The 24,243-nt window shown below is 46.8% G+C and overlaps 1 protein-coding gene and 1 long non-coding RNA gene across 3 annotated transcripts in view; both read right to left on the reverse strand.

Annotated features, from left to right (window-relative positions):
• The window catches only part of SLC45A4 (solute carrier family 45 member 4), a 98,942-nt gene extending 81,252 nt beyond the window's left edge, over positions 1 to 17,690 (reverse strand). Inside the window, exon 1 of one of the 2 annotated variants that reach the window (XM_087931799.1) lies at positions 17,445 to 17,690. The gene's annotated coding sequence lies outside the window, so the exon portion shown is untranslated. Of the gene's footprint in view, positions 1 to 10,491; positions 10,533 to 17,444 lie in introns of those variants that run through there. The other variant, XM_087931800.1, reaches the window with a different exon arrangement.
• Positions 1 to 24,243, reverse strand: part of LOC148126482 (uncharacterized) — a 456,824-nt gene that overhangs the window by 87,173 nt on the left and 345,408 nt on the right. The window lies entirely within an intron of this gene.

Consider the following 24,243-nt stretch of genomic DNA (forward strand, 5'->3'; position numbering starts at 1 on the left):
TTAGCTCCCAGAGGATTAATTGATAGGGGGAAGAAGGAAGGAAGGAAGGAAGAAAGGAAGGAAGGAAGGAAGGAAGGAAGGAAGGAAGGAAGGAAGGAAGGAAGGAAGGGCAGGAAGGAAGGAAGGAAGGAAGGAAGGAAGGAAGGAAGGGAAGGAAGGAAGGAAGGAAGGAAGGAAGGAAGGAAGGACAGGAAGGAAGGAAGGAAGGAAGGAAGGAAGGAAGGAAGGAAGGAAGGAAGGAAGGAAGGAAGGACAGGAAGGAAGGAAGGAAGGAAGGAAGGAAGGACAGGAAGGAAGGAAGGAAGGAAGGGAAGGAAGGAAGGAAGGAAGGAAGGACAGGAAGGAAGGAAGGAAGGAAGGAAGGAAGGAAGGAAGGAAGGAAGGAAGGAAGGAAGAAAAACAGAGAAAGGAAAAAGGAAGTGGGGCAGAGAGGAAAAGAAAGAGCAAAAAGGAAGGAAGGAATGGACAGGGAGGAAGGAAAGAATGAACAAAGACAGAAAGGAGAGAAAGGAAAGAATGGGAAAGAGAAAGGAAGAGACAAAAACAAGAGGGAAAGAAAGAAAAAAGGAAGGGAGGGGGAAGGGAGAGGGAGAAGGGAGGGAGAGAGGGATTAGGAGAGAGGAAGGAAAGAATGAACAAAAGACAGAAAGGAGAAAAAGGAAAGAATGGGAAAGAGAAAGGAAGGAAGACAAAAACAAGATGGGAAGAAAGAAAAAAAAGGGAGGGAGGGGGAAGGTACGGAAGAAAAAAGAAAGAAACAAACTCTAAACATCAATTTTGGGGAATAAAATGAAAGGAATCCTTTGCGTGTAAAATTTATGGGCAAGTAATGAAATATCCTCCAGTGAGGTTTTTGTTCTCTTTGTGCACTTGGCCGGCCTTTTGCTTTCCACTTGAATGGAGGGAAACGACCACAAGCAAAACGCCGCCAGCAATTTTGGGATGACTGAAATTTAGCCCTGTCGGGTTGTAAAATTTCTCTTCTCACGCAGGGGGGGGGCCAAGAAAAACACCAAAAAGGCCATGCTGGGCAGACAACCCAAATCCACAATCACACTTGGAGCAAGATATTTTTCCGGGCTGCCAAGTCTATGGCCTCTTCTAGGTCAGAAGTCTCCAAACTCGGCAACTTAAGACTTGTGGATTTCAACTCCCAGAATTTCCCTGCCAGCATATGCTTCAAAAGGGGTAGACTTCAATTCCCAGAATTCCCCTGCCAGCAAATGCTTCAAAGTGGGTGGACTTCAATTCCCAGAATTCCCCTGCCAGCATATGCTGCAAGAGGGGTGGACTTCAACTCCCAGAATTCCCCTGCCAGACTTCTGGGGGTTGAAGTCCACCCCTCTTAAAAGCATGGCTGGCTCAGGAATTCTGGGAGTTGAAGTCCACAGGTCATAGTCGCCACTGTTGCCCAGGGCTGCTCTAGAGCTCTTGAATCGAAGCGCCCAACCTGGATTTTCCTGCATTCGCGGCCATCTTAAGTGGGTTGGCCGGCTGCACCCCAAGGTGCTGAAGACCGAGGCTCGTGTCTTGTCAACCCTCACACAGATTGATTGGCATTTGCTTTCTGCGGGGCTGCTCTTGAAGGTGACTTGGCATGACAGCTTCCGAGAACGACGCCTGTTTCGCCGGAGAGACGATGACCTTGGAGAAACTCAACAGAGGTGGTTTCAGCCACGTGTTTTGTCAAAGGCCATTTAAGAGAAAGAAATTTAGACAGACTCCACTTCAATTCCTTTTAGTACAGGGGTCTTCAAACTTGACAGCTTAAAGACTTGTGGACTTCAACTCCCAAAATTCCTCCTCCAGTCATGTTAGCTCAGGAATTCTGGGAGTTGAAGTCCACAAGTCTTAAAGTTGCCATATTTGGAGACCTCTGTTTTGGTATAATGGGGAGAGGAAGGAAGAGAAGGTCTGGCTATCAAGATTCTGTTACAGGTAGTCCTCAACTTATAACCTGTTAGTTTAGTGACGTTCAAAGTTACCGTCAAGACTGACGCACACTTTCACCAAGCTTGCAGCTTGATAATAACAGGGATGGTGGGTGGATGGAAAGCAAGGGTGGCAGAATAGCAATTAGCACTTAGCCTTCTATACCACTTTACAGTGCTTTTACAGCCCTCTCTAGGCGATTTACAGAGTCAGCCTCTTGCCCCCAACAATCTGGGTCCTCATTTTACCGAACTCGGAAGGATGGAAGGCTGAGTCAACCTTGAGCCAGTCAGGATTGAACTGCTGGCTGTGGGCAGTTAGCCTGAAATACTGCATTCTAAGCACTGGTAAGGAAGGAAGGAAGGAAGGAAGGAAGGAAGGAAGGAAGGAAGGGCAATAGCACTTAGACTTATATACTGCTTCAAAATGCTTTTACAGCCCTAAGTGGTTTACAGAGCCAGCCTCTTGCCCCCAACAATCTGGGTCGTCATTTTACCGACCTCGGAAGGATAGAAGGCTGAGTCAACCTTGAGCCTGATGAGACTCGAACCGCTGAACTGCAGATAACTGACAGTCAGAAGAATTAGCCGTACTGTGGTGGCTCAGTAGCTAAGACGTTGAGCTTGTCGGTCAAAAACGTCGGCAGTTCAGCGGTTCGAATCCATAGCGCCGCGTAACGGAGCTCCCGTTCCTTGTTCCGGCTTCTGCCAACCTAGCTGTTCGAACTCATGTAAAAAAAAAAAAAATGCACGTAGAAAAATAGGGACCACTTTGGTGGGAAGGTAACGTTTCATGAGTCATGCCAGTCACATGACCACGGAGACATCTTCAGACAAGCATTGGCTCTTTGGCTTTGTAATGGAGATGAGCACCGCCCCCTAGAGCTGCAAATGACTAGCATGGATGTGTGAGGGGAATCGTTACCTTTTACTGCATTCTAACCACTGCGCCACCATGCCCCTGATATTCAAGCATCCATCAGCTGCCATGGGACACTGCTGGCATCGCAAGGACACACCGAGCAGATGTCCCGGCGTAGCTGGCTGTTTCCCATAACAAAATGAACAGATAATCAGAGTTGGAAGGGACCTTATAGGTCATCTAGTCCTACACCCCCCGCCCCCCCGCCCAAGTGGGAGACCCTATACCAATGGTGGCTAACCTGCTTGGGCTTCTGTGCCAAAAATTGTGTGGGTGCGCACTTGTGTCAGCACCCAGAAGGCAATGCGCGTGCGTGCCCCCATGCTCCCTGTGCATGTGTGCGCAATTTCTCCCCCTTACCTGCACTGTGCCTCCCAGCTGGTTTTCAGCCCGTTTGAGGCCTTGTTCAGCCTCCCAGAGGCTTGAGGATAGTTTCTGCAGCCTTCATGGGCCTATTTCGGCACTTCCGGAATTTCCGGAAATATAGGAAGTGACGAAACAGGCCTATTTTTCGGCCTGCAAAGCCTTTCCTCAAGCCTCTGGGAGGCCGAAAAAGGCCTCAAACAGGCCCAAAATCACCTGTGAGCCATGTACATGTACAGTGAAGTAAGTTTGCCTATGGCTCACGTGTCGGCACAAATGGCTCTGCCTGCCACCTGTGGCATGTGTGCCATAGGTTCACCATCACAGCCGACACCATTTCTGACAAACAACAGTCCAATCTCTTCTTGAAAGTCTCAAGTGATGGCGCTGTCAGCCTTCAAGATTTTCTTCCTTTGCTTTGCATCTTTCGGCTGTCATAAGTAACAGGGGAGGAGGGTGGACATGGTTATGGAAAGCGAGCTGGAGGTGTTACAAAACAAAACTGTATAAGTTGGGGGAAAGGTACTTGCTTAGGTTTCTATCCTATGCTATGTGCATCCACAACTCTATCAAAATATGTCAAGGTCAACGGACAGAGGCCTCATCACCACCTGGAGATGCTCACATGATGCTATACACAACTTTTAATTGGATGAGCCAATTGAACTATTGGGGGTGGGAACGTTGCCATCACTTTGTATGTGCGATTTACGCGCCCATTTTCTCAGATTCAGAATTCTTTTGTTGCTACCACTTGACTTCCAGTAAAAGATACCTTTTCTCTAATTAATGGAGTCTAAGTATTTCTTTCTTGGATTCTGAATGGAGCACCACCTGACAGGCGCTCCCACAACTTCTGAAGGCAACTTCCGTTCCATGGGTTGATTGTTCTCACTGTCGGAAAGTTTTTCCTTATTTCCAGGTTGAATCTCTCCTTGTTCAGTTTCCATCCATTATTCCTTGTCTGGCCTTCAGGCGCTTTGGGAAATAGTTTGACCCCCTCCTCCTCTCTGTGGCAGCCCCTCAAATATTGGAAGACTGCTACCCTGTTTCCCCTGGTCCTTCTCTTCACTGGACTTTGGCAGGAACGATTCGTGGACGTTACGGACTGGGAGTGGCTCATAGGGAAAAATGGGGAATAAATGATGTTTGCTTTTGCGTGCGAAACCCAGAGCTGGTTTTGCTTCTTCTGTGTCAGTGTGGTTTATTGAGTAAACCTTTTTATACTCTTGGTAAAAATAATGTCCCAAGAGTTCCTTCTTCTGGATTCAACACAACTGGACAGTTGACATTTACGATGGGCCTGAAAAAAAGCAACTCATGACCATTTTTCACACTTACGACTATGGCAGCATCCCCGTAGTCACGTGATCAAAATTCAGGCACCTGGCTATTGACTGATATTTATGACGACCTTCTGACAAGCAAAATCAATGGGAAGCCAAATTCACTTTACAACAGTTTCCTAATTAACAAGTGCAGTGATTCACTTAACAACTGTGGCGAGACAGGTCGAAAAATGGGGGCAAAACTCCCTTAACAACGGTGTTACTCAGCAATGCAAGATTTGGGCTCCACTGTGGCCATTAAATCACGGACTACCTGTAGTCCTCCACTTGTGACCGTAATGGTATGTGCCCATTACAGCCGTAAATCATCAGGGCCATAAAGTGGCTCATCGTGTCACTGACCAGACTTCATAACCATTTTTTTTGCATCAATCATTGAGCAAATCAGCATGGCCGTTAAGTGAATCCATGATCATTAAGTAAATGCATTGTTCACTATAGGGCATTTTTGGCCCCAAACCAGAAAGGAAATGCCAGGTTTTGGCAAAAACAACAAAAATGGCCATCAGATTTTGGGATGGTGTAAACAGCTGTTGCTGAACACCTGAAGGGGAGGGGTTATGTGACTGTGGGGGGAGGGGGGTGTCTATTGAAATTTTGGAACCAGGTCGTAAGTATATTTGGGGAGGATCAATCCCAACTTTGAATGGTCACTACATGGTTGGCCTTGAGTCAAGGATTACTTATGATTACACATATAGCAATATAAAATAGAAAAGAAAATATAGAAAAGAAAATATAGAATAGAATAGAATTCTTTATTGTCCAAGTGTGATTGGACACCCAAGGAATTTGTCTTGCTGCAAATGCTCTCAGTGTAAATAGAATAGAAATAGAATAGAATTCTTTATTGGCCAAGTGTGATTGGACATACAAGGAATTTGTCTTGCTGCAAATGCTCTCAGTGTACATAAAAGAAAAAATACATTCATCAAGAGTCGAGAATTATCAGGTACAATATTTAATAATAGTCATGGGGTACAATAAGCAATCAAATCATACTAGGAAACAGTCAACATAAATCGTAAGGATACAAGACACAAAGTTACAGTCATACAATCACAAGTGGGAGAGGATGGGTGATAAGGAGTGATGAGAAGATTAATAGTAATAGTGCAGACTTTGTAAATAGTTGGACAGTGTGAAGGGAATTATTTGCTTAGCAGAGTGATGGCTTTTGGGGGAAAACTGTCCTTGTGTCTAGTTGTTCTGGTGTGCAGTGCTCTATAGCATTGTTTTGAGGGTAGGAGTTGAAACAGTTTATGTCCGGGATGTGAGGAATCTGTAAATATTTTCACAGCCCTCTTTTTGACTTGTGCAGTATACAGGTCCTCTCCGTGGAAGGCAGGTTGGTAGTAATTGGTTTTTTTTTTCTGCAATCCTAATTACTTTCTGAAGTCTATGTCTGTCTTGTTGGGTTGCAGAACCGAACCAGACAGTTGTAGAGGTGCAAACATACAAACTCAAAAAAGGAGAAAACAGATTGCTCACCATGTATCCTTTACAAAAAAAAGAAGTTATACTGAACTACTGTATATTTATATTTTTCTAGTTTAATGAAAAGAATGACATGCTAGTAATGTTCCAGTATTTGAGTGGCTGACACAAAGAATGCTTTATTTTCCAAAGCACCGGAAGAGAAGACGAGAAACAGTGAATGGGAACTCGTCAAAGAGAGAAGCAACCTGTAATTAAGGAGAAAACTTCCTAACAGTGGGTTAGGTTTTTAAGAAGAGACTAGACAGTCACTTATCTATGGTATAGGGTCTCCTGCTTGAGCAGGGGGCTGGACTAGAAGATCTCCAAGGTCCCTTTCAGTTCACTCTATTCATTCATATTCTCCGAAGCACCAGGAAGGCAGGATAAGAAGTAATGGGTGGAGGGTGGAAACGAATCAAGGAGAGAAGCAACTTAGAATTAAGGAGAAATTTCCTGACAGAACAATTAACCAGTGGCATGACTTGCTTCCAGAAGTTGTAAATGTTCCAACACTGGAGGCTTTTAAGAAGAAATTGGACGACCAGTTGTCTCAAATAGTATAGGGTTTCCTGCCTGAGCAGGGGGTTAGACTAGAAGACCTCCAGGGGTCCCTTCCATCTGTATTTTGCTGTTTAGTAAACTTAATAGGAGATAAAACAATTTAAATATTCATAATCAAAACTTCTACCCCAAAAGATGTTCGTACAGATGGAAGTAATTAGGAAATATAGTTTGCTTAACATCTGTTCTTGATTTTTTTTTAACTGTATCAACCAGCTTTAATGAAAGGATTTTCCTTCCCCTGCTTTGCTGCTGTGTTAAGTTTTCAGCCAGTTCTATTTCCCATTTTTTAAAATACCTTTGATCCAAAAAAACACACACTTTAGTTTTCCAGTGGCTTGCTTTTTATAAATGTGGCTTCTAACAAAAAAAAAAAAATGAAGTGAATTACTTTCTTGTGCTCTGCCATTTTATATATTTTTGCAACTATCAAAAGAGCTTGTTTCTGATACATTTTTTTTCTATAATATTGAAAAGCTCCTTTGATTTTTAGTGATGCGGATGTGCATCATTATTTAAATGTGCTATGATCCTTGACCATTTCATGAAGAAATTGTCTATTAACAAAATTGCAACTTGTGATTGATTGTTGACTGATATTCAGCAGAATGAAGTTTTCTGTGAATAACCAAGTCTCTAATCTACCCCCGCAAACCCACAACACCCTCATTTTTCCATTCTTTTATATGATCATATGAAGGCATTCCATCTTTAACATGTGGGAGATCCAGAAATCATTGAAAAATGGGAAAATCAATGACTAAACACTGAGTTTTTGAGTATTTTAAATATGGATTTTTGACCCTAGATATTAATTTCTCAAGCTCAAGAAAAGACAGACCCATGGAGCATATTTTGAGCTCTAAATCATTGGAATTGTTTTAATATTTAATTTTAATAGCATCAAAACAATGGTTCACATTCAGTGTACTTAAATCTCTATGCTGGTTGATCTGCCTCACACCAAGATTTTTTTAAAAAAAAAATTTATGAGAACTCTCCATCACCTACGAAACCAGGTTATAGAGACTTCAAATGAGTTCAAAACTTGCATCTTCATATTTTCAAACAGCAGGTACTCAACTGATCTGAAATCTGTCTTAACTTGAAATTGATTTTAACAAAATTACGAAGGACTTCTCAGTCATTTAGATATTAATCTCTGTAGGGTTAGCCCCAAATTTAGCAGATGGATAATCTGAATTATATTGTTTAAATGTGGTCCTGCAACTTTGTCTAATTCACAGGTGGTACCTGGCTCAATAGTAGTAACTGTGAGAAGGATCCTGGAATCGTAGTGGACAAATCACTTCAATATGAGCCAGCCGTGTGCTGCAGCTGCCAAAAAAGCCAACACAATCCTAGGCTGCATCAACAGAGGGATAGAATCAAGATCGTGTGAAGTGTTAATACCATTTTTTAATGCCTTGGTAAAGCCACTCTTGGAATCCTGCATCCACTTTTGGTCACCACAATACAAAAAATATGTTGAGACTCTAGAAAGAGTTCAGAGAAGAGCAATAAAGATGATCAGGGCGGTGGAGGCTAAAACATATGAAGAACGGTTGCAGGAACTGGGTATGTCTAGTCCAGTGGTATAGGGTTTCCTGCCTAGGCAGGGGTTGGACTAGAAGACCTCCAATTTCCCCCTCAGAATCTGACTCCAACAAGGACATGACACTGTCATTGAGTCTGGAATTACGGTCATAAGTTGTGCCAGCTGTCAATAGAATAGAATACAGGTAGTCCTTGACTTATGACCACAACTGAGCCCAAAATATCTGTTGCTAAGTGAAGCTTTCATTAAATTTTTCCCCGTTTTACGCTGCAGTTGTGAAGTTGAATTACTGCCATTAAGTTAGACACTCGGTTAAGTGACTCTGGCTTCCCCATTGACTTTGCTTGTCAGGTGGTGCTGCAAAAGGGGATCATGTGACCCCAGGACTCTGCAACCGTCATAAGGGTGAGTCAGTGGCCAAGTGCCTGAATTTTTTGATCAGGTGACAGTGGGGATTCTGCAAAGGTCGTAAGTGTGAAAAGTGGTCCTAAGTTCCTTTTTTCAGTGATGTTGTAGCTTTGAACGGTCACTAAAGGAACCGCTGTAAGTCAAGGACTCCCTGGTAGCATATTCTTTATTGGCCTTTATTGGAATCTGTCTCAAACAAGAAATTTATCCCCGGTGCATAAGCTCTCAGTGTGTGTATATACAACAATCAAATGATCGGCCGTAGATCAGGGGTCGCCAACCTTTTGGACCTCAGGGACCACCAAACTCATAATTTTAAATCCCGCGGACCAGAGACCCTGGGAAAATCCCCCAAAAAGTCTGCAGGAAAATTCCCCACCCTGGTTTCCTACCGATCGACCGTTCTTTATTTGGGATCACAGGATATCATCTCCAGCTCAAGGGGGGCTGGGAGGGAGGGAGGGGGAGAGAGAGAGAGAGAGAGAGAGAGAGACTTTTGGCTTCATGCAAGGAAAGCAGCAAAAGTCTTTCTTTCTCTCCCCCAAAACTCTGCCAGAAATGAGTCTTTGCAGCCTCTCGGAGCAGGATGCCTTGCAGGGTCCCAAAGACTCATTTCTGGCAGAGTTTGTGGGTGGGTGGGTGGGGGGAGACTTTTGCTGCTTTCCTCGCGTGCAGCCAGAAGCTGAAGAAAGTAGCGGAAAGAAGCAGGCCAGGTGCGTGGGGCAAGTTTCCTCCACCCTCCGCCCTTCCCCGACTCCACTCACTACCTCGTGTTGTTCGCAATGCAAACAACGCAAGCCTTGTGTTCCCATAGGTCATGTGGATAGCCCAGCCTTCTGCTCCCGCGCAGCCTGGATTCATTGCTTTGGGGTGACATTTCTCTGTGGACCACCAAAATTTTATTACTGGAGAGCATGATTGATGACTCTTGGCTACGGATGTGTCTAATTAGAGAATATATATCCAGGGGGTGTGGGGGGGAAGACCAAGGTCAAGGGGGAAATGAATGGTGTGTCAGAGTCAGCTGCAACTAGGAAACTCAGACGTGCAATGCTGACATGTCAGCTCCTAATCAATCAATCTTTTTTAGTCTGAGAGATGCGGCTGGAGACTTGTGACTTGAATAGGGGTGCATGGAGCCCTGACAACTTTGATTGCCAAAGCCTCTGAATTTTTATCACGTGTCCACGGGGGGACCCCCCGCAAGGGGTTGTAAGGGTGAAAAACTGTCATAACAAGTCGCTGTTTTTCAGGGCCGTTGTAACTTTGCTCACGGAACAAATGCTGGCGAGAACAAGCCGTGTGCACTGAGCAACCATTTACTTGCATATAATAACAGGCAATTTTTGACATAACACCACCAGAAACTCTCTCAGTCCTACGTATGCATGGAATAACTATTGTCTAATAGAGTACTTTTTCTCATGTTTCGCCGCGTTGCAAAGAGCTCACCTGTTCACCTTTTGCAAACAAGGAGACAGACAGACAGACACACACACACAATCAAAACAAAAGATTAAGGCCCACTGGATTAAAAAATGCACTTGGGATAACTCTCCCCCCCAACCCTAACCCTAACCCCTGTTGATTTTTCGAGACAAGAGTAGGCTAATGTTACCCTGGTAAGTGCTTTTTATTTCAATCTCAGAAACTTGTCATCTTTTTTGGCAGTTCTCCCCAGCGAAAAGCAGCGATTCTGGAGACCATAAAACTTTCATCTTCGCTGCAAAGCACTCAATGGCCCCCAAAAACCAGATTTCCCTTTTAAAATCCCCAGCCTGTTCTTAAAGGGAAATTGGTTCCGAAGTGGCCATTACGAAAGCATTTAAATTCATTTTTAAAAGCACGGCAGCCCTGGGTATATATCCCACCTTACTGGAAAGACAAAAACAAAAAACAAGCACCACCCTCAAAACTCACCTTTCTAATTGCAGCAAACAAAACCATGCCTCGCTCTGCAAGTAGCTAACACACCAAAACACTTAAGAAGCCGCTGCTTACAGAGCTAAGAAGACAGCTTCCCCCTCTGCATGTTGTAGAACTTCATGTTTCTTCTTTCACTTGCAAAGCCAACGTTCACCCACCTGCACCGGTGAGATATCCGGCCCGTTTCCCCCCACCCAATAAATCTTAGCAGGGGTGCCTCAACCAGGTGACGGAATGTGATACAGACTGCCGTCGCCGACGGTCTTCCAGCAAGCCATTTTAAGCAGCGGATGCTTGCATAAGGTCTGGGGTTGTTTACAATTCTCAGTTACAGGCGGTTCCCGAGATGGGCATCCCTCGCGTTGGGTGGAATCTAAAATCCCCCACCACCACCAAATTTCGGTGTTGCCCACGAAGGGCAGGTAAGGAAGAGAGATTTGCAGAGGCTATAGCTCAAGTCTGATCCCTTGCTCGAGCAGGGGGAGGTTGGATTAGAAGAAGGGTTCCCCCCACCCTCAAGATCGTGGACCGGTACCGGTTCGTGGCACGCCAGGAACTGGGCCTCGCAAACAAGCCCTTTAAGCCTCATCTGCAGGAAGCATGCGAAAATCATGCCTCCTCCGCTACGTTATGGGGGGACGGGACTTTTTTCCGTCTCTGGTGCCCCAAAGAAGACTTCCGAGGTCTCTTCCAACTCGTTGTTCTGTACTTCTGGGCATCCTTGGGCTCTTACTCATTCTGGTGCTGGAATCCTTGTCCGTAGCGCCTCCGAGAGAGCAAGAAATGGATGGGATGCTAACAAGCAGGGATAGAATTGTAGGGAGAGGTAGACAAAAACAATTTGTGTTTCTCAAAGGTCAGCTTCAAGGTCATCGAAGCGCTGCCTTAGATACGATTTGCCCACACTCCCGACCTCTGCAAAATTTAGACCCATGAGAAAAAGAAAAAAAAAAGAACTCAGTTTGGTCTCGTGGTTAAGGCAACAGGCTAGGAAGTGGGAGGCAGCGAGTTCTAGTCCTGCCTCAGCCATAAAAGCCAGCAGGGTGATTTGGGGTCAATCAGCAGGAGACGGCGAGTTCTAGTCCTGACTTAGTCATGAAAGCTGGGTGACTTTGGACGTATTACCAGGAGGCTGTGAGTTCTAGTCCTGCTTTAGGCATGCAAATCAGCTAGGTGGCTCAAGTCCAATCCACCAGGAGGCTGTGAGTTCTAGTCCTGCTTTAGGCATGCAAACCAGCTAGGTGGCTCAAGTCCAATCCACCAGGAGGCTGTGAGTTCTAGTCCTGCTTTAGGCATGCAAACCAGCTAGGTGGCTCAAGTCCAATCCACCAGGAGGCTGTGAGTTCTAGTCCTGCTTTAGGCATGAGTCCAATCCACCAGGAGGCTGTGAGTTCTAGTCCTGCTTTCGGCATGCAAACCAGCTAGGTGGCTCAAGTCCAATCCACCAGGAGGCTGTGAGTTCTAGTCCTGCTTTCGGCATGCAAACCAGCTAGGTGGCTCAAGTCCAATCCACCAGGAGGCTGTGAGTTCTAGTCCTGCTTTCGGCATGCAAACCAGCTAGGTGGCTCAAGTCCAATCCACCAGGAGGCTGTGAGTTCTAGTCCTGCTTTAGGCATGAGTCCAATCCACCAGGAGGCTTGGAGTTCTAGTCCTGCTTTAGGCATGAAAACCAGCCAGGTGATTTGGGTCCAATCACCAGGAGACAACAAGTGCTAGTCTGGGTATGAAATCTGTCTGGGTGACCTTTGGGCCAATCACTAGGAGACGGTGAGTTCTAGTCCTGCCTTAGTCAGGAAAGCCAGCTGGGTGACTTCAGATGTATCACCAGGAGGCTGTGAGTTCTAGTCTTGCCTTAAGCGTGAAACCTGCCTAGGTGATTCTGAGCCAATGACCAGGAGATTGTGACTTCTAGTTTCGCCTTAGCCATGAAAGCCAGCTGGGTGACTTTGAGCCAGTTCCCCCACCACCCTCAGCCAGCCTACCTCACAGGGTGGTTGTTGTGGGAAAAACAGGACGAAGATAGTGTGTTGGACATGTTCAGTGCCTTGAGTTATTGGTAAAAACAATAAAGGCGGGATATAAACAAATAAAAAAAAATATGCCCTCTGGCTTTATCGTAAGACCCAAATGATGAATATCCCTGGTAAAATGAAAGGCAGATTTCACAGACTCCATTAAAATATATATATATATAGGGCTATAACAACCGTTTTGAAAGTCTCAAAAACACATTTTAGACCTAAGAACCACCCAACTGTCACACGGTTATGCTCTTCAAACGTGCAAGTCAGCAGTTCACTGTGCCTGCATCTCAAACGCCTACTTCCTAGTCCGAAACAAGAGGGCAGAAAGATTTTCCCCTTGCTCCGAGGCTGGCCACAAATATGCAAACTGAAGCGTTTTTTCCTTAATCACCGCAAAGTGACTGTTTACATTACGGTCAGCACAACTTGAAGTGGATTGATTGCCAGGGTTTATCACTGATATGTAATTATTCCTGGGCCATAAAGAATTCCACCGTGGCTTCTTCCGAAATCAACTTGGTTGGGAGCCATGGCCCATATCGAGGACCCGCGACCTCAAACAATACTTCCCGCCAGGAGGGCTCAAAACAAGACTTTTAACGGTATAAGTATTTTTTAGTGGAGCGCTTCGGTTGGAAAGAGGAAGGATTTTGACCCGGCTTATCTCAGCCCTGTCAGACTCAAGAGACGTGGTCCAGAAACACTGAAGTCTCCCACCCCACCAAATCACCTGTCTCCCCACAAGTCCGGTTCAAGAAACACCCCTTCTGACCTTCACTGCAGCGACACCCCAATGGCAGGCGCATCGCCTGCCTGCAATTTGGCAGTTTGATTCTCGCCGGGTTCAAGGTTGACTCAGCCTCCCAACCTTCTGAGGCGAGTAAAACGAGGACCCAGATTGTTGGGTGATCACTAAAGTGCTATTTGCTAAGTGCTATTGCCCTTCCTTCCTTCCTTCCTTCCTTCCTTCCTTCCCTCTCCTCTTCCTTTCCTTTCCTTTCCTTTCCTTTCCTTTCCTTTCCTTTCCTTTCCTTTCCTTTCCTTTCCTTTCCTTTCCTTTCCTTTCCTTTCCTTTCCTTTCCTTTCCTTCCTTCCCTTCCCTTCCTTCCCCTTCCCTTCCCTTCCCTTCCTTCCCTTCCTTCCTTCCCTTCCTTCCCTTCCCTTCCCCCTTCCCCTTCCCTTCCCCTTCCCTTCCCTTCCCTTCCCCTTTTACCTTCCCAGTGATTAGAATGTAATATTTCAGGCTAACTCTGCCCACAGCCAGCAATTTGATTCGCACTAACTCAAGGTTGACTCAGCCTTGCGTCCTTCCCAGGTGGATAAAATGAGGACCCAGATTGTTGGAGGACAAGGGGCTGACTCTGTAAACTGCTTAGAGAGGGCTGTAAAGCAATGTGAAGCGGCATATAAGTCTAAGCGCTGTTGCTATACAGTCTTGAGGCCTCCTATGATAACTACAAGAATTCCTCGAGTTACGACAGTTTGTTTAATGACCATTCAAAATGACCACGGCACCGGGGGGGAAAAAAACGACTTATGATTGGTTTTTCACACTTGCAGCATCCCCAGGATCACGTGATCAAAATCCAGATGCTTGGCAACTGGCTCCTATTTATGACCGTCGCAGTGATCCCCTTTTGCAACCTTCTGACAAGCAGAATCAAAGAGGAAAGCCCGATTCATTTAACCACCGCGTTACTAACTGAACTGCAGCGATTCACTTAACAAACTGCGCGGCAAGAAAGATCGTAAAAACGGGGCAAAACTCACTCAACCATTGTCTCGCTTGGGCTCAGTTGTGGTCGTAAGTTGAGAACCACCTGCCTCTTAGTCTCTTCTTCCCTAAATTCATTCCATCCTTTTCAGGCTCAGTCAATGTGGGGTGAATGTGGGAAAGGGGCTTCGGAGGGGAAAGTTAAAACCTCCTGACTCGCTATAGGACTATCCATTTGGCAGCCTTAATTTCGGATGAAACAGAGCAACTTGAACCACGCTAAGAAAAGGAACCATTTGTCTGTTAGAACTAATAAACAGAGTGACTTCCCCGGCAAGTCTGAGCTCCAGAATTTATTTCCTTAGGAGGGTCTGTTCAGGTTTACACACGGCCCGGATTTTGCTTTTCAGCGGCTGGGCTGGCTGGAAAAACAATATTTTCTTGCTAAACTGCAAGTCATCCAGATTTACCTCCGACTTGGTTCAGCTTTTGGTTTCAGTACCTTCTCTCTCTAAGCCCGAATACTTTCGTTTGGCAAAGATTCCAGAAAGTGGGGGGGGGGAGATAGAGAAAGAAGGAGAGGGGAGGGAGGGGGAGAGGAAGAGACAGAGGGAGGGAGAGAAAGAGGGAGATTCATATTCTCTTTCGCTCCCCCCTAAAACCACGTTCCACAAGAGTTACCTCCCCGAGCATGCGAAAGAGCAAAAAACGGATTGCGATTTCTGTTTCCAGGATTGTTTCTTTCTTTCTCACTCCTTCCACCTTCTCGTCTCTAGGATAACCCTAAAGGGCGCTTCAAAGTGGCCTTTGCTTCTCAGTGGTGGCCTCTCCCTTCCTCTTGCCTGGATGGGCTCCCCTCCCCACCGGAGTCTCCAATCTCTTATCCTCCCCGGGGAAACCCATTATAGACCAGCAGTATAAACCCCCCGTGCAGATATCCCAGGGGTTCGATCTCTCCCCTAGCAGGAACCGTCAGCCCTGCCCCGCAGGCTCCTGCAATTAATTCAAAAGGACCACCAGCGTGAAATCTCTTCCAACTGCCATCAAAGGACACCCCTCCTCTTTTCTACCTGGCGCCTGCATTCGCACAACCCTTCTGCTCCTCTGCTTTTAAAGTTGCATAACCCCTGAAATCTCTTCCTCCTGCACCCTCGCAGCCTGTCCCTTCGTACACACGCTGCTCCTGGTGCCATTCCCAGTTTCTGGTCTCTTTGGAACCAGCAGTTATTCCTCTCCGAGCCTCGGTCCCTGTCTCCCCCCCACCCCACCAAGCAGGTCCAAAACCCTCCCCACGCTCCCACCCTCTCTTCCGGGTCTCTTCCTCCTCCAAATCCCACCGCATTCAGTAACCTCCCCTCGATGTCCTGCGTTGTCCACCTCCTTTGCCAGAAAAGTCTCATTCAAGAGGCATCTCTCGCACCCGAGACCCATCCCGCGTGTCCCACCGAGGCATCATTTCTCACGAGGGGTTGGGGTATCTCTGCCCGAAAGGCCCCTTTCCCCTTCCCACCACCTCTGCAGGCGCCTCTCCCAAGAGGCCCAACACCAAAGAGGTTTGACCTCCAACTTCTCGCCCCAATCGACTTCGGCCCCCAAGAACAAACCTCCTCTTTCGTGCCCGTCAAACAGGAATCCTTTCACCCATCCTGCCTCTCCCGACAAAATTCCACACTTCCCCCTCCCCTTTCCAAAATTTTCAAGCAGGATCTGTCCTAATCCTTAAGTTACATAACAAGGCACACGGGTCCACAATCAGATCATCTTTCTCCAAAGCGATTCCACCCCCAAAAAAAACCCCCACACACGCCTTCTCTCCATCCCAAGCTAACGTTTCTCCTGTAAACCCATCCTTTCTCTCCCAGGAGGAGAGATTCTCCTTGGAATTCCTTTTTTTTATTAACCTGTTAGGACCGTTTGGTCCAAGAATGAATGATATCACCAACGCCTCCCTCTTGCAGAAGAGGACCGATGACCCCTACCCAGAGGGGATCATACAGAGAAAAGGCTGAGGGGTTTCCTTCCACGCCCCCTCGCCAGCAAACTGACCCCAATGTAGGTCGCAGGGACACACTCGTGCAGGGACACAGATCCGATGAGCAGCATCTCAAGGGCTGGTGTGCGTGTGGGTTTTTTTTGCAGCCAGGGAGGCGCGCCTGGGAGAAAAGGAATTTGGGGACCCAGCAAGGATGCGCTGCTCCCAATCCCAGGATTATGTAACAGTTGCCTCGGAGTGACAGGATGGAGAGCCAAGCAGGAGGGAGGAATCGCGGTAATGGGAGAGGCCATCCTGCTGCATGCATCCTTGCAGCCACCATGTAAGGGTAGGGGGGCGCCCAAGGGCCATCTATCTGCTCCAACCCAGTCGGGCGGCGGGGGGTGGGAGGGGGCTGTCATCTGGAAGGAGAGTGGCCTTTTGATGGAAAGGAGACCCGGCAAATACAGAAGAATCGAGCGAGCCTCCAGCATCCCTTCCACCATCACAGCCTCGGCTCCCGCAGCCACGTTCCTCCCCAACCTGGTGCCTCCCAGGTGTGCCAAGGGGACCCTAACCTCCATCATCCCCATCCTGTCAGTCTGGAAGGGAGGGGGGGAAGAGGCATTTGATGGAGGAGGAGGAGGAGGAGACCTGGCAAAGAAAGGATGAAGCAAGCCCACCAGCAAAGGGACCCCAACCCCCATCATCCCCGTCTCGAAGAGAGGCACGATGAAGGAGACCTGGCAAATCCAGAGCAAGGAAGGATCACGCAAGACCCCTCCAACCCATCATCCCCTCCACCACCCCGTCACCATCGCAGCCACCTTCCTCCCCAACCTGGTGCCCTCCAGGTGCGCCAAGGGAATCCCCCCCCCCGCGCCCCATCCTCTCCATCCCGCCCCTTCCATCTTATTTTGGGGGGGGGGAAACACGGGGAATCGGGGGTCTTCATGGTCCATCGGGAGGGCAGCAGCCCACCCGGGAAAGCGGATTCAACCTCATCCCCCCCCCGCCGCCCCGCCGCGGGGGTGGGGGTGTTTCTCGACGACGCCAAAGCAGAGAGCAGCGGGGAGCCCCGGAGCGGGGCGTCCCGACGTGCAGATGCGTGTCGCGGGCCAAGAGGGTCGTGAGGACGCCCCCCCTCCCCGATCCCGCGTGTTCCGACGCCTCCCGCGCGTGGGAAGGCCCATCTCGCGGGGAGGAGGGGAGGCTTGAAACCGAGCTCGGCCGGTACCTGCTCCTCGCGGACCGCGCTGCTCCGCCGGGGCCCGGCTGCTTCCCCCCCGCCCGGTCGGCAGGGGCCGGCTGCGTGGACGGCACTGGGAGCGGGGCTGCTCCGGAGGCGCTGGCAGGTCCGTCCGGGACGGCCACGACTCGCGAGGGGGCGACTGGAGAGGCGTCGGACCAACAGCAGCGGCGGCGGCGGCGGCGGGCGCTTTATAACCCTCGACTCCTCGGAAACCGTCTCCGCGCAACGCTTCCGCTTCCGCCCCGCCCCTCGCGCCCGCCCCTCTCATGAATATGCAGAAGGAGGGGCGGGGCGGGGTGGCCGGCCGGCCGGCCGAGGCGCGTGGCCAATGAGGGGGCGTGGGGAGGAGCGAACCCCACAATACCTCACCCCCCCTCCTCCTCTTCGCCCGTGGCACGCGCGCCCTGATTGGCCGCGCGGGCGCGAAGGTGCGGTGGTGGGCCAACCTGCGGAGTGGATGACGTCGCGCCTGGGAGGGGGCAAGGAGGGAAAGAGCGGTCGCAGGCACGTGACCCGACTCGCGGGGCGGGGCGGGGAAATCCTCTCCCGCCGGCCTACCTCGCGGGGTTGTTGTGGAGGAGGGCGGAAGAGAGGCGTTTTGGGGGGATCCTTGCGGGACAATTGGGAGAGGAAGGCCGTGGAAGAAGGGGTCTGAGGGACTCTCCGTCCAAGCAAAGGTGTGGGGGAGAGCTTTAAATCTGGCGTTATTCAGTTAATCCTCGATTTGTGGCTGTCATCGAGCCCAGAGTTTATGTCACTAAGTGAGACAGCGGGTTAACTGAGATTTGAGCCTCATTTTACTACCTTTCTCACCTTGGTTGTTAAGTGAATCGCTGCCACTGCTGTTAAGTTAGTACAGGTAGTTCTCGACTTACAACCATAATTGAGCCCAATGTTTCTGTTAAGGGTGACATAATGCCCATTAAGTGAGGCAATTATTAAGGGAGTTTTGTCCCATTTTACGGCTTTTCTTGCCACTGCTGTTAAGTGAATCACTGCAGCTGTCCAATGAGTAACACGGTCGTTAAGTGAACAACTGCCGCCATTAAGTTAGTACTGGTAGTCCTCGACCTATGACCATAATTGAGCCCAAAATTTCTGTTGTTAAGTGAGATATCTGTTAAGTGAGTTTTGCCCCTTTTTACGAGCTTTCTTGCCACAGTCGTTAAGCGAATCACTGCAGTCAGATGCTTGTTAAGTGCATCTGGCTTCCCCCTTGACTTGGCTTGTCAGAAGGTCGCAAAAGGAGGATCACGTGGCTGTTATAAACATGAACCAGTTGCCAAGCACCTGAATTTTGGTCACATGATCACGGGGCTGCTACCAAGGTTGTAAGCGTGAAAAACGGCCAAAAGTCCCTTTTTTCAGTGCCGTTGTAACTTTGGATGGTGACTAAATGAACTGTTGTAAATCGAGGACTACCTGTAGTACAGCTGTTAAGTGAATCTGGCCTCCCCGTTGACGTTGCTTGTTGGTAGGTCGCAAAAGGGGATCCTATGATCACAGGACACTGCAACTGTCATAAATACAAGTCAGTGGCCAAGCCCTTGAATTATCATCACACGACCATGGGGATGCCACAATGGTCGTAAAGTGTGAAAAATGGCCAGGAGTCACTTATTTCAGTGCTGTTGTAACCTTGAACGGTCACTAAAGGAACTATTATAAGTCAAAGACTAACTGTATAAGTCAGTGGGGGCTAACCTTTTTCGCCCCCTGTGCCAAAAATTGTGTGCACACTTGCACAGGTGTGCTTGCGTGCCAGCACCCAGAAGGCAATGCGCACGCCCCCCAAGCCCCCTGCGCATGCGCGTGTGATTTTCCCCTCCCATCCCCTTGCCTGCACTGTGCCCCACCCCCACCCGCAGCTGATTTTCGGCCTCGCAGAGGCTTGAGGGAAGCCTCTGCAGCCTTTGCAAGCCGAAAAATGGGCTTGTTTCGTCACTTCTGGTATTTCCGGAAATACAGGAAGTGATGAAATGGGCCTATTTTTCGGCCTGCAAAGGCTGCAGAGGCTTCCCACAAACCTCTGCGAGGCCGAAAAAGGCCCGAAAATCAGCTGGGAGGCGTGCGCAAGCATAGTGAGGTAAGTTTGCCTGGGGCTCGCATGCCCGCACAAATGGCTCTGCGTGCCATAGGTTTGCCATCATGGGTATAAGTAGTCCTCGCCTTACAACGGTTCAGTTCCAACCTTTGAAGCCTCCCTAGGCTCATGTGATTCGAATTCAGATGCTTGACAACTGCTTCATACTTATGACCGTTGCTGTGTCCCAAAGTCATGGGATTAAATGGTTTGTGTGATGTGGCGCCACCGGGGTGGGGGCCTGTTATTTTATTAATGTATTATTTGATCATTTTCTTTTATTAGTTTTATGTTTTTTATGAATATATGATGTTTTTATATCCTTGTAAGCCACCTTGCGTCGCCATGTGCGAATAGGCTGCAACGTACATTTTCTAATCAAAACAAATAAAGCAAAAATCCCCTTTTGCGATTTTCTGACAAGCAAAAAAAAAAAAATCAACGGAGAAGGAAGCGCTTCAGTTCACAACCATCTTACTAGCTTATCAACTGCGCTGATTCGCTTAACAACGGTGGCAAGAACGGTTGTAAAATGGGGCAAAACCCTCTTCACAAATGCCTCACTTAAGAACAGAAATGTTGGGCTCAATTGTGATCATAAGTCGAGGACTACCTGTGCCGTAGTTCCTCTCCTGTGGAATTGCAGTCTTGACATGCTCTGGAACCCTCCCATGGCAGGTTTCAAAAATGGATTGGAGAACTTTTTGGATGGATCACCCGTAGTCCTCGACTTACGACCACAATTGAGCCCAACAACTCTGTTGCTAAGCCAGGCGTATGTATCTTAAGTGATTTTTGCTGCATTTTATGCCTTTTTTTGCCACAGTTGTTAAGCCAATTGTTGCAGTTGTTAAGAGAATCATGCGGTCGTTAATTGAATCTGTTTCCCGCCATTAACTTTGCCTGTTGGAAGCCTCTGGGAAGGTCACAAATGGGGACCATGAGATCCCAAGACAGTGCAAGCGTGATAAATATGTGCCAGTTGCCCGTCTATTTCGATCACCTGACCACGGTCGTCAGTGTGAAAAACGGTCATAAGTCACTAAACAAATGGTTGTATGTCAAGGACTGCCTGTATTTATCTTTCAGACCGCTCTGCCTTGAGGACTACAGACTTCCAGGGAATTCCACTTAAAACTGCCCGCTTAAAATACTCCCTTGCATTAAGTCTTTTCATCAATTTTATATATTATATTTAGAATGATATCCTGCCTTTATTTGACATGGCACTCAAAGCAATGAACATAATGTTCCTGATCCGTATTTTTCCTGTCACAACAACCCTGTGAGGTAGGCTAAGCTGACAGGCCCAAAATAATTTTGCAGACTTTCGTCTCTACATTTTTAAGCCAACATCTTGACTCTTTTTAAATACCTCCGTAACGTTACTGTTGCCATATTTGACACATAGGAACAAAACATGTTACCACTTGCCTGTTTTTATATTTTATGTGGCTGAGATACTTCCTTTTCTCTGGCACAGTATGTATATTTATCTTCCTTTTTTTTTCTTCTGTTCCTCCAGATAGGTTTAAAGTGGCATGCAGAGGTCCATTTTACTCTTGCAAAAATCCCGCCTAGCGTTAATAAAACTCCAGAATTAGGTCCAAGGAACACTCATTATTACACTATAACGAACAGGGAATGCAATTCTCTTATTTTAATTAGTGTAACATTAGAAGATTCTGAATAGTAAGAATAATTTATGGTGGAACCAATGATCCACCCTTTTCTATAGAGGAAATGAAATTCTAGAAGTTAAAAACAAACGTGGACATGTTTTCAGAATCAACAACACCAACAGCAAAAAAAAATATTGCGTATTATAAAAAGAAATGCCTTAACCTTAACTTTGTCTCACAACCGCCTATGTATAAGATGTGTTATTTCACAACTATTGCCTGCAGTTTGTAATATAAAACTCAATGGAGCAAGCTAAATTTCATTAAAAGACAAAAAGCAAGGGATATAGCCTGCAAACAGCCTCAGTGACAGAATTTCTGGAGAAAAGACTAGAAAAATAATACATTTTCAGATTAAATTGTGGAACAGTGTTTTTTTTTTAACCATGGCAACTTTAAGATGCTGGCTGGGGAATTCTGGGAATTGAAGTTCACAGGAGAGGAACGTTTTTAATTTCTACAAGAAGGGATAATGTATCTGATTATTTTTCCTAAAAATCACTATCATCTGAATACCCTTTGTCTCTTTCAGCCATCGTTTATGATATCGGAGTGATTATCTGCGGGTTTGAGACATTCTAGATGTAGACTAGGATAAGGTTTCTCCATATTGGCCAATTTTAAGACTGGTTGGGGGATTCTGGGAGTTGACATTATTGGAAGAAAAATAAGATCAGTTTCCAAACCAGGAAAAAGACTCTGGAAATAAAATGTAAACAGGCTGCAGGAAAGAAAGATCTCCATTTATTTGGTAGCCAGAAACTTCAGTGACAGCAACACATTTCTGGGGTGGCTGACAAAATGGGGTTGAGAGGAGTTGGGCTTTTATACATTCTTTGGGGCTTTGTGATTGAGATGCCTATTCCCACACAAGAACGTATCCTTCAATATTTTAATTGAATTGATTCCAATTAAATCATGTAGATCAGGGGTGACAAACTCAAAGCCCGGGGGCCAGATCCAGCCTGCAGCGGGCTTAGATCTGGCCCGTGGGGCCTCCCTGCAAAGGACCAGCCTGTGATGCTTCTGCCAGCAAAAATGGAAGATTGCAGGAGGCCAACGCAGCCGAAATCTTGTAAGTGTTTTGTTTGCCTGAGCTAATCTTGTCAGCTCCTTGCCTGTCATGTTGCTTATTTGGAGTTTCTGATTGCTCTTTGCTTGTGAATAGAGTGGCTCAGTCTTTCCGAACTGATACAAACTCTCCATTCCTAAAGACTAGCCTCTTCGGGATTCTGCTTGAGGCTGTTTTCCTCCAGCAGGAAGACCGGGGCTGCTTCCTGCCTTTAAGAACATGTCTCTCCTCTTCTCCTTCAGGGCAAACATTCTATTCTGCCTCGTTTTAATATTAAGAACAAAGAATATTTTATTCTGGGGAGGTGGGAGTGCTTTCCTACAACATCCACATGTATTAAAGTTGCCAAGGTTGAGGAACTCTGGTCTAGAAAATGTTGAGAAATTCTAGGACCTGAATTCTGGCGGTAGAAATAGGTTTTACTTAGGCCTTGGCAGTCCAGATTAAATCCCACATTTTATTTAGTCTTGACCCCTTTGGATCTTGTTCCCTGAGCTTTTTGCACCAAACACTTGATAAGCAACACTTGTAGTCACTTTGTTCATCGCCCCCGCTTGCAACCCTGATGCTTGATGAAGCCCGAGCAGAATAGATCGGAGAGAGAAAGCAGACACACCCCAAATATACTGTTGCAGAAGATGATGGAGTTGGCTGAAATGGCAAAATTGACCCCTTTGATTAAAAAAAAAGAACATAAGTACTTTTGTTTCCACATGGAAACCACTTCTGAACTTCATGCTTGATGTGGAGAAGAATGAAACTCTGACTTTGGGTTTTAGAGATTAGACTGATAGCTCTTTATAGAAATGACTTGTTCGTGGTATTATGGAAAAGCAAAAAGCTGTGATTTGATGTTAATGCCGTATTTTACTATAACAGAGTTGGAAGTCAGTGCTTCATTTTCTCTCCCCTCTATCTTTCCTCACTTCTCTTCCCCCTTCCGCCTCCTCCCTCACTGTTCTTCTATTTACTTTTGCATTTTGCATTTTATAATACTCTACAACTCAATAAAAATGTGTTTTTTTTTAAACAAAACAAAACCCATCGGTTCCTGTTTGGCAAGAACTGTTTTGGATGCTGACCGCAGCAAAAATGAGTAGGCTGGCTTCAGGAACAGAATTTATTTCTGTTTTCTGTATGTTGAAACATCACTCTAATCCGATGATATGGGCTAGTAGAGCTTCAGGAAATATGCAAAGGAGGGCGTTGTGGTATCTTTTGTCTTCTGCTAGAGATTGTGTATGTGTTTGTGTGTGCCTTCTTAAATGTTTTTAACAATTTTAAATCATCCAGAGTCTCTGGGAGTCAGGCAGCGCATACATTTACTAGATTATTATTATTACAACAAGGTTCACAAACAGCACTCAGTAATCATTGATTATCTAGGTAGTCCTCAAGTTAGGACCGTAATAGAGCCTACCCACCATGGTCATCACTTGTGATGGTCATCAATTGGCTCACCCATGTGATCGATCTGATTTTATGGCCTTTTTTTTTTTTTTTTTTTTTGCAGAGCGTGATAAGTGAATGCTGTGATTGCGAAGCGACCTCTATAGTCTATAATAGAGCTAAAAGGGACCCTGGAGGTCATCCAGACCAACCTCCTGCTCAAGCAGGAGACCCTATACCATTTCATACAGATAACTGTCCCGTCTCTTCTTATAAACCTCCAGTGATGAAGCACCCACAACTTGTGAAGCTGTTCCACTGGTTAATTGTCCTCACTCTTAGGAAGTTTCTCCTGAATTCCAGGTTGCTTCTCTCCTTGATTAGTTTCCAACCACTGTTTCTTGTCCTGCCTTCTGGAGTTTTGGAGAATAATTTGACCCCGCTCTTCTTTGTGGCAGCCCCTCAAATACTGGAATATCATGTCTCCCCTAGTCCTTCTTTTCTCTAGACAGGCCATACCGAGTTCCTGCAACCGCCCTTCATATGTTCTCGGCACCA

Source organism: Pseudonaja textilis, chromosome 3, assembly GCF_049901715.1.
Source record: "Pseudonaja textilis isolate UNSWEBS1 chromosome 3, rPseTex1.2, whole genome shotgun sequence".
In the NCBI taxonomy this organism is placed as follows: domain Eukaryota; kingdom Metazoa; phylum Chordata; class Lepidosauria; order Squamata; family Elapidae; genus Pseudonaja; species Pseudonaja textilis.